Raw genomic sequence first — 12,962 nt, 5'->3', positions numbered from 1 at the left:
GGACGATTTCTGAGAGGAACAACGGGGCCACCCCCAGTGTTATCATCATTGGTAGGACCACCCCTAATGTCGTTATCTTTAGTTAGACTACCCCTAGTATTTTGGTCAATGGGAGGGTTGTCTGCGTCGAGATGTTCGTCCATATTTGAATCGCCGCCTGTTTGATCGACATTGTTACGATAGATGGATTCACCGATCTGACCTAACAAAGCTCGGAGTTGTTGGTCATGCTCTTCCTTCATCCGCAGCATAGCCATTTCCATTTCGAACTTGAAGTTCTATTTTTGCTTGGCTAGAGTATCCTCAAGAATTTTGATCATTTGCTCGGTGTTGATCATGAACACTTCGCAGGACTGTCCTGGGCTGGATATAGTGGCGTCCGAAGCGACTGCAGAGCAAGCGTTCGACACTTTGTCATCTGAGGATAGTCCTCTATTTATCCTCTAATAATCCCTACACTGGGTAGTACCCGTGCTTAACCGAGTTATACGTTGGGATACGTCTGAAAATAACGGGGACTGAAACTTCATGTTGACATCCCTTTATTGACCATATTGATAGTGACTTCTGGGAGTTCGTCATCTTGCGTAGTTGATCTTTTTCTACGGAAACTCATTGGCTTGGATTTGGATGTTTCAATGGAGATCTTTTCAAACACCGAGACCCTCTGCAGAGCGGTCTTAGGGTAGTAAAATTCTGACAATACTACCTTAATAAGTTTGGCATACGAACAATGAAAGTCCGTCTCCTGGGTATCTCTCTTTCGAGATCTGTTCCTACCATCAGCCCGATAGTACAACTCATCGGCATGATTACCAGAGCAACCTATCGTGTATTAGCACGACTTCCCAGGTCTAATGTCATCATCGTCAGATGAAAACGTTTCCTTCTGGGGATTCAACGTCTTGTTAGCGTTCTCAAGAGTCGCATGTTTAGAGCCACGCCTTCATGAGCGTGAGACCTTAACGGGCTCTTAAACTTTGACACGCAGTCCGAGGTGGTCAGTTATAGGGGTTTTCGTATTATAGGAAGCTTTCAAATTGTTGTGAGGGTGCGTGCGACCCTCATCTCGATGAGTTACTCGGGGTTCGTACACCAGACCCAAGCGTTATTTAACCTGAGCTTTGCTTTGATCCTCGTGTAAAGGGCCAAGACAAATTGCCATTGCTTTCTTGCCTATGGATAAGTCCACACTGCCGCGGGGCTTGACCGGAGGTGCGGGATCTATTGGAGCGGAGACGAACCCGACGGAATCGAAAAAACGGGCGCGGGGGCATGTCTGGCTCGGCCCTGGTGCGGGTCACCTTGGGGGTGACTCGTGTTTTTCGGTCTTTTTGACTGTTGTTTTGAGCTTCGGCCTCCAGACTTGGCGCGGTTTTGCTGGTTCCTTGGCCACCTCTTGCTTCTGCAACTCTCGGGCCTTCTACACAAGAATTCACGCACGCGCAAGGCGTGCGCGACGCTTTTGGATGTGCTCCTTAAGGGTTGAACGGATCCTTTTGACTTGGATCTATTCATTCATTGCTGGTTTGGAGGAGGGGTCATTTGCCCACTGTTGAGGCACTTGGCAGTTCCTGAATTTCAGATCTGACTCATAACGAATCCCGTCTATCGGCTCCAAAACCTTGGCATGTTGGTGCGCACGACGTTGGTGTTGCCTTTGGCGTGCTCTCTTTGATAGGGTTAGAGCACCTTCAGTACTCAACTCCTTGATTGAGGAGGAGTTCATATCTGCAACTCCGACTTTATTGCATGGCGGAAGGGCATTACGAGATGCTACTCGAACCTTGGCATGCTGGTAACGGGGGCGTTGACCTTCCTACACTTGCAAAGGGAGGAGGATCTGGAGGAGGAGGACGACAGATACTCTTTGAACTTGGCCTGATCGAACTCATACCCGACCTCTTCATCGACCAAGATCCGGATCCGTGGTTGCGACATGACAGCTTTGGCAGAGAAGCTGTTGGCTCCCATTGTGGTCGCCAATGTGTTTGGGTCAAAAGTTGATTTCTTCATTGCTATTGAACCTGTTACAATCATTTATCCATTACAAGTTCATAAAATAGAAAATTTGATCTTTTTATAAGATCTCCTTACACAATAAAAAAAATAAAAGATTATAACTTTATCAAACAACACACAGGTCCTATTTATTAGTCTCTATTTGCGTGGGATCTTTGCCTATACCGGGGGTTTATCCGTGTACAGCTGCGGATCAGATCCGGTTGATCGGAAGGCTAGAAGTTCGTTGTTTCACAAAGAAAACAAGAACAAAAGTGATAATCTTGACCAAGCAAGATTATGACTCTTCTCGAGATCAAGTCCAAGTCTAATCTCAAGGAATAGGGGAACAAGGCTTCAGATCTCTCGAAATCTACTCTTTATGCATAGGAAATCGCCAAGATCTGCTATCCTTCACTAAAATTCGTGGCTCTTGGCTCTGCAATTTGGCAGCACCTCCTCCTCTTTTATTAAAATTCGCCCCCTCTGAAAAAAGTCCTAGGCTTGTATTTATAGGGCTTCGGATGCAGGGTATTTGGATAATAATGCATGACTTGGCCATATCTTCAGTTAACAATGGTTTAACCACTCTTAGATATGATATCAAGTCAGTTAGGAAGCTTAGGAACGAAGAAATCCCGAAGAAACCATCCAAAAAATGCATTTTGGGGAAGTCGGCGTGCGGGGCAGGTCCTGGTGTCCCGTGCGGTCGCGGGACACCAATTGGTGTCCCACGCGACCGCGGGACAGTTCGGGAGTTAGACATTTTTTGGCCTTCCGGACTTGTATTTTTCGTCATTTTGCGTTTCTTGTCGTTTGGTTGACTTGTACGCTTTGTTGAGTTGCTTCATACGCTCGTTAGCTTCTTTATGGCTTTGAATGATCCTCTTTGACTCTGATAATCCTCTCTGACTTAGATAATGACGTTCATCGTTTTCTCTTTGTCTCGAGCTGTATTCGGACACCTATAAGCATTTTAGACGCCTACAGTGATTCCTAACAATCTAAATAGAACATGATTTCTTTTCAATCATAAGTCTACTCAATCTTTAAGAATGATGGAGTTGATTCAGTCCTTTTGTTGTTGTTTAAGGTGATTCAAGACCTTGCAAAGTAGAGCTTACTTTTTTAACCGAGGAGAGGAAGCTACAATGAGAAATACAAAGTAAAAGTGTACAAACAATAGAAAGAAACTTTTATTTGAATCAGATGTAAAAGTTTCAATGATCTTACTATGAGAGCAACTTAAACACGATACTTTATAATGGGCGGATATTAACTTTTTTATTAGTCTGTATTTGTTTGATATTTTGGATCTTTGGTTTTGTTGAGTTGTTATATGCAATATTTGAAGCTTCTACTTTATTTATTGTTATAGTTAGTGGTGGATGAGTTTATAAAATTTTATTGATGAATGATTTTGGTCATATTTAGGGTGATTATTAGGTCAACTACTAACATCCCTACATTTGGGTTTAAGGTATTTTATTAATATGCTAAGTTAATTGAATATCTGATATGCTATTTAAAGCATTTATTCCTATTAGTTTTAATGCAAAACTTGTGCAAATTGGTTATCTCGCTTCTAAATTATCTTCGAACTACAATTTTAGTTTAGAAAATAGAATTCTACTAGTTTGACATATAACTCAGTTGAAAATTTTCAAATTGAAATTAAAAAGTTTGTCAAACATGAATTTGGAGTTAAATTCTGAAATTCAAAATTGGATGTTTTCCAAAAGAAAGAATTGAATTTGAAAGTTTGGATTTCAAATTTGAAATTCAATTCTGGAATTTGAAATTAATTCCTTAAATCCAAACGCAATCTTAAGAAAAAGATGGGATGAGAGGTAGAGAGAGAGAAATTTTCGTGGAATACTTATTTCAAATTCAAATTCATGTATAATAAAGTGTATCCAAACACTAGATTTAAAAATACAAAATTTCAAATTCTTTCATTTATAAGGACATCCAACAACAAATTTACCAAAATTTAAATCCTTAATTTAAAAAATTCCTTAGGCTGTGATTGGCTTTGAAAATTTGATTTTAAATTCTAGAATTAAACTTTAGAATTTGAAATCTAGAATTTCAAATTTAATTCCTTCGTTTGGTAAATATTCAAATTTGAATTCCAGAATTCAATTTGAAATTCATGTTTGGCAAACTTTAGAATTTTAGTTTTAAAAATTTCAATTGAGTTATTTGTCAACTAGTAAAATTCTATTTTTTAAACTGACATCGTAGCTCAAAGATTATTTAAAAATAAGGTAATCAATTTACATAAGTTATGCATCAAAATTGGTGGAAATAAATGCTTCAAATAGTATATCAAATATCCAGCTAACTTGACATATAAATAATATACCTTAAAACCTCAAATGCATGAATGTCAATAGTTCACCTAATAATCACAAAAAAACTGAAATTATTCATCAATAAAACTTTGTAAACTCTTCCACCATTAACTATAACAATAAATAAAGTAGAAACTTCATATATTGCATATAACAATTCAACAAAAAAATCCAAAATATGTTTGAGCTACAATTTTAGTTAGTATTTCCCCATTATATAGTGCCATGCTTAAGTTGCTCTTGCACAAGTTTCTTTAAATCTGATTCAAATAAGAGTTTCTTTCTAATTTTTATACACTTTTGTTTGTATTTCTCATTGTAGCTTTCTCTCCCCAATTCAAGAGGTCCTGCTTTGCGAGGTCCTAAATCACCTAAAACAATAAGAAGATCAAATGAGCTCCATTTTAAAGTATGATACTATAAATGATACGTTCAAGTAATTCAACAATGTACAGTTTTAAATAATCAAACTGCAACTAGGGATAAGTTGAGGGACAAGCAATACAATCATAATCGTAGGTACATAAAAGAAAATTGGTGATGGTCCCAAGAGGTTCTCACATAATTTGAACTACTGCACATGCAAATAGTTCCAAAGAGTTAGAAGAACTGAGATCAAATATGCAAGCAGGTCAGTGAAAGATCTATTTCAGTCTAAGTTAGCAATTTATAACCACTAGCAGTAAGCATCAGAAATATAAATGTGAAAACATATTTGAAGTACAAATATGTGCAAGGCTTTGGCATGCTTAGAGAAAGGACTAAACTGAGGTCTTGCCTCAGTATTATACCACGTCTCAATAATATGGTAATTTCATGGGCCTGCAAAGAGTAACTATTCGAATATCAATTTTGACAAAGTTTTTCAGTAAATGCATGAATTATAGTTATGCTACTAATATTCTTCACTGTTATCCATGAATTGGTTTTTTTAAATTTTTTTATCATAGTCAATTACTAATATACCATAGTATCAAAGCATATCACGTGTATATTTTCCTCTAATTCTTGATCTTCCCAATTGTCTGTGTCTTTTTAATGCAGATTTAAGATCACAAATTAAACTGGTAAAGTCTACTGGTCATGCAGAAGCTAAAGAAAATTGCATATACTATCACATGTTAAGGGGAAAGCGGGGAGGCATCTCGTATGAAGGTGAAATCAAGAGATGGATGTTACTATGATCACACTAGCCTTACCATCATGATGATAATACCCAGTACTTTACATTGATTAACTTAATCTCCAGTAGTTGATTTTTTATTAGGTTGAATGCACTACTTAATTTCTATGTTCAATGATCCCATATGTTGTCCAATTTTAATGTTCGAAAAGGATGATGTGCATCATTTTGTTGCAAATAACATTTACTCACAAAGATCACCACGTATATCAGATGCCCTATAAAATGTATGCTTAGTTGTTTTGCTATTTTCTGGAGGGATTCATGCACAAGGCATTGTGAAATGAAGATGTAAGTGAAAGTTAATGCATAAAACTGAATAGAGAATTAGCTTCATAGAATAATCAAATAAGTAATTAGAAAGGAGAGGAGTTACCAATGTGAAAGATAAAGAGACATGATCAGCCATGATTAGTTTTTGTAGGTGTTCCCTTGTTATTTTCCTGATGAAGACACTTGGGGTGTACCTTATTTCGGCTAGTTTAAGTTGCCCTGTTGAGAAATTTGGATGTTATGAACAAATCCAGGCTATAAAACCTTCATACATGAGTAAATAAATACATCACTAAAGAAATATAACATCACAGAACTTGAGAAATAGGTCAAATTATCATAAACATTGGCTTATTAAATACTAGTGAAGTTGAATATTTTTGCAATATTCCAAACTAATAACATTGGAAGTGAAGAAAAAAAGTTGGAACGTAATAGGTGAGCATTTATATTGTGTGATAAGAGGTCATGAATCTCTGCACAAAGAAAATCCATGAAACAACATTTGATTCAGAAATTGTTGAGGTAAACAGAGCGCAAAACGAGTGTTTGTTTCTTCCATAAACTACAAAATAGATGCACATAAGAGAAGGCACAAACTTCTAATCCCATTTTGTTTAAATGTATCAAGATTCAATGTTGGTCAGTCAACTATATCAAGCACCGAAAGGTGACTTGCTTTCGGTGGCCGTATTGACATAGAGAGGGGTGGCTGAAGCTTGATTTTGTTGACAAAATCAAGCATGATTTTGTTGACAAATGGTGTATGTTTTTTCCTATATAAAGCATACGGGAGATAGAGAAAACAGATGAGCCTCTGAGTCTTCTTGAGATTTAGTATCAGAGCTTAAGAAATCAACGAGCAGAGCTTGAGAGACAGAGAGTGAAAGCCACACGAGAAATCTGTGAGCTCTCTATATTTTGTATGAGTGTTGTATGTTAAGAAAGAAATATAGTGATACACCCTCTTGCCGTGGACGTAGATCAATTTGATCGAACCATGTAAATATTGTGTTTGTGATTGTTCTATTCTCTGCTTTAGTGGGTAATTTCCCCAACAAACTGGTATCAGAGCTTCTCGGTTCTAGGACAGCTTTCAATCATCCACAATGGCTTCTGTGAAGTTCTCGGTGTCGATCTTTGATGGCCAGAACAATTTCGGCCTATGGAGGATAAAGATGAAGGTTTTATTGCGACGTGAAGGCACGGTTAAAGCTATCGATAGGAAATACCCAGAAGATATGACTAGTGCCGAGATCGAAGAGATGGACGAAAAGGCTCACAGCGCCTTGCAATTGTCACTATCCGACAATGTGCTTCGTGAAGTTGCCGATGGGGAAACAGCGGCGGGGTTGTGGTCAAAGCTCGAAAGTCTCTACTTGAAGAAATCTCTTACTACGAGATTATACCTGAAGCAGCGGCTATACACATTGAAGATGAAAGAAGGTACACCCATTCAAGAACACCTTGATGAATTTAATAAAATTGTCATGGATATGAAAAACCTGGATCTTAAACTTGATGATGAAGACCAGGCTCTCATTGTGTTATGTTCCTTGCCTGACTCTTATGAAAACTTTGTTAACTCTATGTTGTATGGAAGAGAATCCATAAGTCTTGAGGATGTGAAGGCCTCTTTGAACTCTGCTGAGTTGAGAACAAAGTTGAATGGGAGAGGTACCGATAGGCAGGCTGACGGTCTGCTAGCCAGAGGTAGAATGAAGACCAGAGAGGGTGATAAAGGGCAATCCAGAAATCGCTCAAAGTCCAGGTCAGCCCCAAACAAGAAAAATGTGGAGTGTTTCTACTGTCACAAGAAAGGGCATTACAAGTCAGAATGTTATGCTCTAAAGAAGAAAGACAACCAGCGTGGTGAAACCTCAGATTCAGCTAATACGGCAAAGGCTGATACTGCCGTTGTTGCTGAGACGGTTCTTACAGTATGTCCCTTGGATGGCCGTTCCGATAAAGAATGGATCTTGGATACAGGTGCGTCTTTTCATATGTGTCCAAATAAAGATTGGTTCACTACTTACAGATCTATAAGTGGTGGATCAGTTTTGATGGGTAACAATGCAGTTTGTAAGACAGTTGGCATTGGTACAGTTCGTATCCGGTGTCACGATGGGATAGTGAGAACTTTATCAGATGTGAGACACATCCCAGACTTAAAGAAAAATCTGATTTCTTTGAGTTTTTTGGATTCTATTGGGTGTTCATACACTGGCGAAGGTGGAGCTCTTAGAGTTACTAAGGGTTCATTGGTTGTGATGAAAGGTAGTAAGGTGAACAGTCTTTATGTTCTCCAAGGCAGTACGGTGACAGGCTCTGCAGGTGTGTCTTCTGATGCTGATAGGGACACTACTCAGTTGTGGCACATGCGCTTAGGCCACATGAGTGAGAAGGGGATGACTATTTTGAGTAAACGTGGCTTACTCTGTGGTGATCATACATCATCACTGGATTTCTGTGAGCATTGTGTGTTTGGGAAGCAAACTCGGGTCAGCTTCTCGACTGGCTCACATACGACGAAGGGCACTCTCGACTACACCCATTCAGATTTGTGGGGACCCGCTCAGGTTCCATCCAAAGGTGGTGCTCTTTATTTTCTGACGTTTATTGATGATTTTTCCAGGAATATTTGGGTTTACTTTCTCAGGCGCAAAAGCGAGGTGTTCGAAACTTTCAAGAAGTGGAAAGTACTTGTTGAGAATCAAACTGGAAAGAAGATTAAACGTCTCCGAACAGATAATGGCTTAGAGTTCTGCAGTGGTGAGTTCAATCAGTTCTGCTCAAATTCTGGGATCGTACGACATCTCACGGTCAGGCACACTCCTAAGCAAAACGGGGTGGCAGAACGCATGAATAGAACGTTGATGGAGAGAGCTAGGTGTATGCTCTCAAACTCTGGCTTGGATAAAGGCTTCTGGGCTGAAGCTGTTAACACAGCTTGTTACTTGGTGAATCGGTCTCCTTCTACAGCCATTGAACACAAGACTCCAAATGAGGTATGGCCAGGTAAACCAAATGACTATTCAAATTTAAAGGTATTTGGATGTCCCACTTACTATCATGTTAGAGAGGGTAAGCTTGAGCCTAGAGCTAAGAAGTGCATATTTATTGGTTATGCTGATGGCGTTAAAGGCTATCGTTTGTGGAGTCTTGAACCTGATTCTCCTAAATTCATTATTAGTAGAGATGTTACTTTTAATGAAAGATATATGCTTGATCATGGGAAGGTTTCTGTTGAGTCTACAGGAAATGTAGAGAAGACCATGGATAAGGTGGAGCTTCAGGTGGAGCTCGAGGGAGAGACGTCTCAAAAGTCGTCTATAAAATTTGCTCCTACAGCTGTAGAAGAGCAACATGATTCAGGCTCAGATGCTGATAATGCTGAGACTGAAGAACCTTATTCCATAGCCACTGGCAGAGAGAGGAGACAGATCAAACCTCCTCAAAGATATGCACATGCTGAATTAGTGGCGTATGCTCTCACGATAGCTGAAGAGATGAGTATTCAAGAGCCATCAAACTTTGCTAAAGCTGTCTCATGCAGAGAATCTGGACGTTGGGCCACGGCTATGACAGAAGAACTCGAGTCACTCTATAAGAATCAGACTTGGGATTTGGTGCAATTACCTAAGGGTAAAAGGGCAATTGGATGCAAGTGGATTTTCAAGAAGAAAGAAGGGATCCCAGGGGTTGAAGATGCTAGATTCAAAGCACGGTTGGTGGCTAAGGGTTATAGACAAAAGGAGGGAATTGACTATGATGAAGTGTTCTCTCCGGTTGTGAAGCATACCTCCATCCGTGTATTGCTTGCCATGGTTGCTCTATTTGATCTGGAGCTTGAGCAGCTTGATGTGAAGACTGCATTTTTACATGGCGAACTTGAGGAGACTATCTACATGTCTCAGCCAGAGGGATACTTCGTAGAAGGTAAAGAAGATCAAGTTTGCAGATTGAAGAAATCTTTGTACGGCCTGAAGCAATCTCCCAGACAGTGGTACAAGAGGTTTGATAATTTTATGCTTAGTCATGGGTACTCAAGAAGTACTTATGATAGTTGTGTGTACTACATGCATCTAGGAGATGATTCTTTTATTTATCTTCTATTATATGTCGATGACATGCTTATTGCTGCTAAGAACATATCACAGATTCTTATTTTGAAGAAACAACTCAGTGATGAGTTTGAGATGAAAGATCTTGGTGCAGCAAAGAAGATCTTAGGTATGGAGATTAGGAGAGACATGAAAGCTGGAACATTATATCTCTCACAGAAGAGCTATATTGAAAAGGTACTTGAACGCTTTGGGATGAAGAAGGCCAAGCCCGTTACGACTCCTTTGGCTCCTCACTTTAGGCTCTCGGCTTCAGATTCACCTACAAGTGAGAACGAGAAGAAGGAGATGTCCCGAGTTCCATACTCCAATGCAGTGGGTAGCATTATGTATGCTATGATTTGCACTCGTCCAGACATTGCCCAGGCAGTCAGTGTAGTGAGCAGATACATGGCTCAACCAGGGAAGGCACACTGAGAGGCAGTGAAGTGGATCCTTCGGTATCTCAGGGGTACCTCGGATTTGGGTTTAGTTTTTGATAGCAGTACTTTGGGAACCTCATTTGTAGGTTTTGTAGATTCTGACTATGCAAGTGATCTCGATAAAAGGAGATCTTTGACTGGTTATCTTTTTACTCTTTCTGGCTCAGCTATTAGTTGGAGATCGACTCTATAGTCGACAATTGCTTTGTCTACTACAGAGGCAGAATACATAGCAGCAGCAGAAGCGGTAAAAGAGGCCATTTGGTTGAGAAATCTCGTGAGGGGGCTTGGACTTCTACAGGAGGCTAGTTCAGTTGTATTTTGCGACAATCAGAGCGCAATACATCTAAGCAAAAACTCAGCACATCATGAGAGGACAAAGCATATTGATGTCAGATATCATTTCATTCGTGAGGCAACTGCTGAAAGAAATATCACGATGAAGAAGATTGGTACTGTAGACAACCAAGCTGACATGTTGACCAAACCGATTCCGACCTTCAAGTTCAAGCACTGCTTGAATTTGGGAGGCATTCGCACTTGTTAAGTGGCCCCTTTTGGGGCATTGTTTGCAAGATGGGTGAAGACTCACTAGTTATTGGTGTCGGCTCAGCTTTTGGGAAAACTTCACCGAGGTGGAGATTGTTGGTCAGTCAACTATATCAAGCACCGAAAGGTGACTTGCTTTCGGTGGCCGTATTGACATAGAGAGGGGTGGCTGAAGCTTGATTTTGTTGACAAATGGTGTATGTTTTTTCCTATATAAAGCATACGGGAGACAGAGAAAACAGATGAGCCTCTGAGTCTTCTTGAGATTTAGTATCAGAGCTTAAGAAATCAACGAATAGAGCTTGAGAGACAGAGAGTGAAAGCCACACGAGAAATCTGTGAGCTCTCTATATTTTGTATGAGTGTTGTATGTTGAGAAAGAAATATAGTGATACACCCTCTTGCCGTGGACGTAGATCAATTTGATCGAACCACGTAAATATTGTGTTTGTGATTGTTCTATTCTCTGGTTTAGTGGGTAATTTCCCCAACATTCAAGAAACCAGTAAAGGGTCTGTGTGCAATTAACCCTCCATAGTGTTCAAACATTTGATATGCACTAACTAAAACTACCAAGCAAGAGCTTAAATGCAAATGGAAAAGTTAATGAGTTATTTTTTACCTTAGTCTGAGTTTTCAAGACATAGCATAATCCAATCTAACTTTTAAGTTAATGAGTTATTTTTTACCTTAGTCTGAGTTTTCAAGACATAGCATAATCCAATCTAACTTTTGATTGTCTGGAAGTAACTTCAACACTGAGTTTTCAAGACATAGCATAATCCAATCTAACTTTTGATTGTCTGGAAGTAACTTCAACATTCGAAAATCATGTGCAGAACCATCAATGAATCTCTTAACCTCCCTTAAAAATTAATGTGGAGGAATACCCCTCACTTTAGATACCTCGGCATGAATATTAATGAGTTTTGTGTGGCTTTAGCCATGTCATATGCCAACTCAGTGTGATGTGTCCTGTGTAATGTTATTTATTCCATGTATCTTGTAGGCTATTAAGAAGAAAATCTTATCCTGGTTCTTAGTTTAAGCTTGAATGTTACCCTAAACCTGTCTTAATTTCATTATAAAATTCCAAATATGAAAATATCATTCTTTGATATGTAGAGGAACACTCCGACAATTTTCTACCTTCATCATTAGACAACAATATCAAACACTATCAAATGCTTCTAACTATTCCTTCATGCTCCCAAACACTTTATACTACTCGATATAAACTACCAATTATGGACAAGATTTTAAATAACTAGACCATCATCAAATTTTATAAATATGTATCATCTAACGATCATCCAAATTGCCACAATTGCAATATTATTAACTCATACTCCCACAATTTATGCGACAAATATCTACCCAAAAAATATTTAAAACAATAATAAGAAGTATACATTTGTCTTTTGCTATCCCAGCAAAGGCATAGTTCATCCTACTACATGAATAAAAAACAACCTTCTCGATCTACAATAAACTTAAATAGAGTCAAAATCTAATACACTGATTTAAAGTTTAAACGAAAAAACATAAATATAATCAACTAAAGGATACAACCATTGCATAGACTTATAAATCGTAACCCAACAAATCTCAATTTAAGCTTGAATCCCCAAATCTCAATTTCTATCTAGGGTTAGGGTTTTGGTAGAAGTGGAGAGGATTGGAAGGGAGCTCGGTAGAGAAATCAATCGAGATAATAGAGTTTGAATCTAGAATTTAGGGTTTCTATGAAACTAGAGACAGAGGATCGAGAAGTTCTCATCGTTTTCGATGATCGCCGTCACCGCCAGAGGTGAAATTAGGGCTTGCAGGTCAAATTGGATCTCGTCGTCGTCGTCACCGCCGGTTGAGAGCGGAAGTGGGGAGGGTGAGAGATCACGAGAGCGGAAGTTCTAGAATTTAGGGTTTCTATGAAACTAGAGACAGAGGATCGAGAAGTTCTCATCGTTTTCGATGATCGCCGTCACCGCCAGAGGTGAAATTAGGGCTTGCAGGTCAAATTGGATCTCGTCGTCGTCGTCACCGCCGGTTGAGA

The sequence above is a fragment of the Asparagus officinalis genome, chromosome 8, assembly GCF_001876935.1.
Source record: "Asparagus officinalis chromosome 8, Aspof.V1, whole genome shotgun sequence".
In the NCBI taxonomy this organism is placed as follows: Eukaryota; Viridiplantae; Streptophyta; class Magnoliopsida; order Asparagales; family Asparagaceae; genus Asparagus; species Asparagus officinalis.
Note: the sequence above shows the minus strand (reverse complement) of the source record.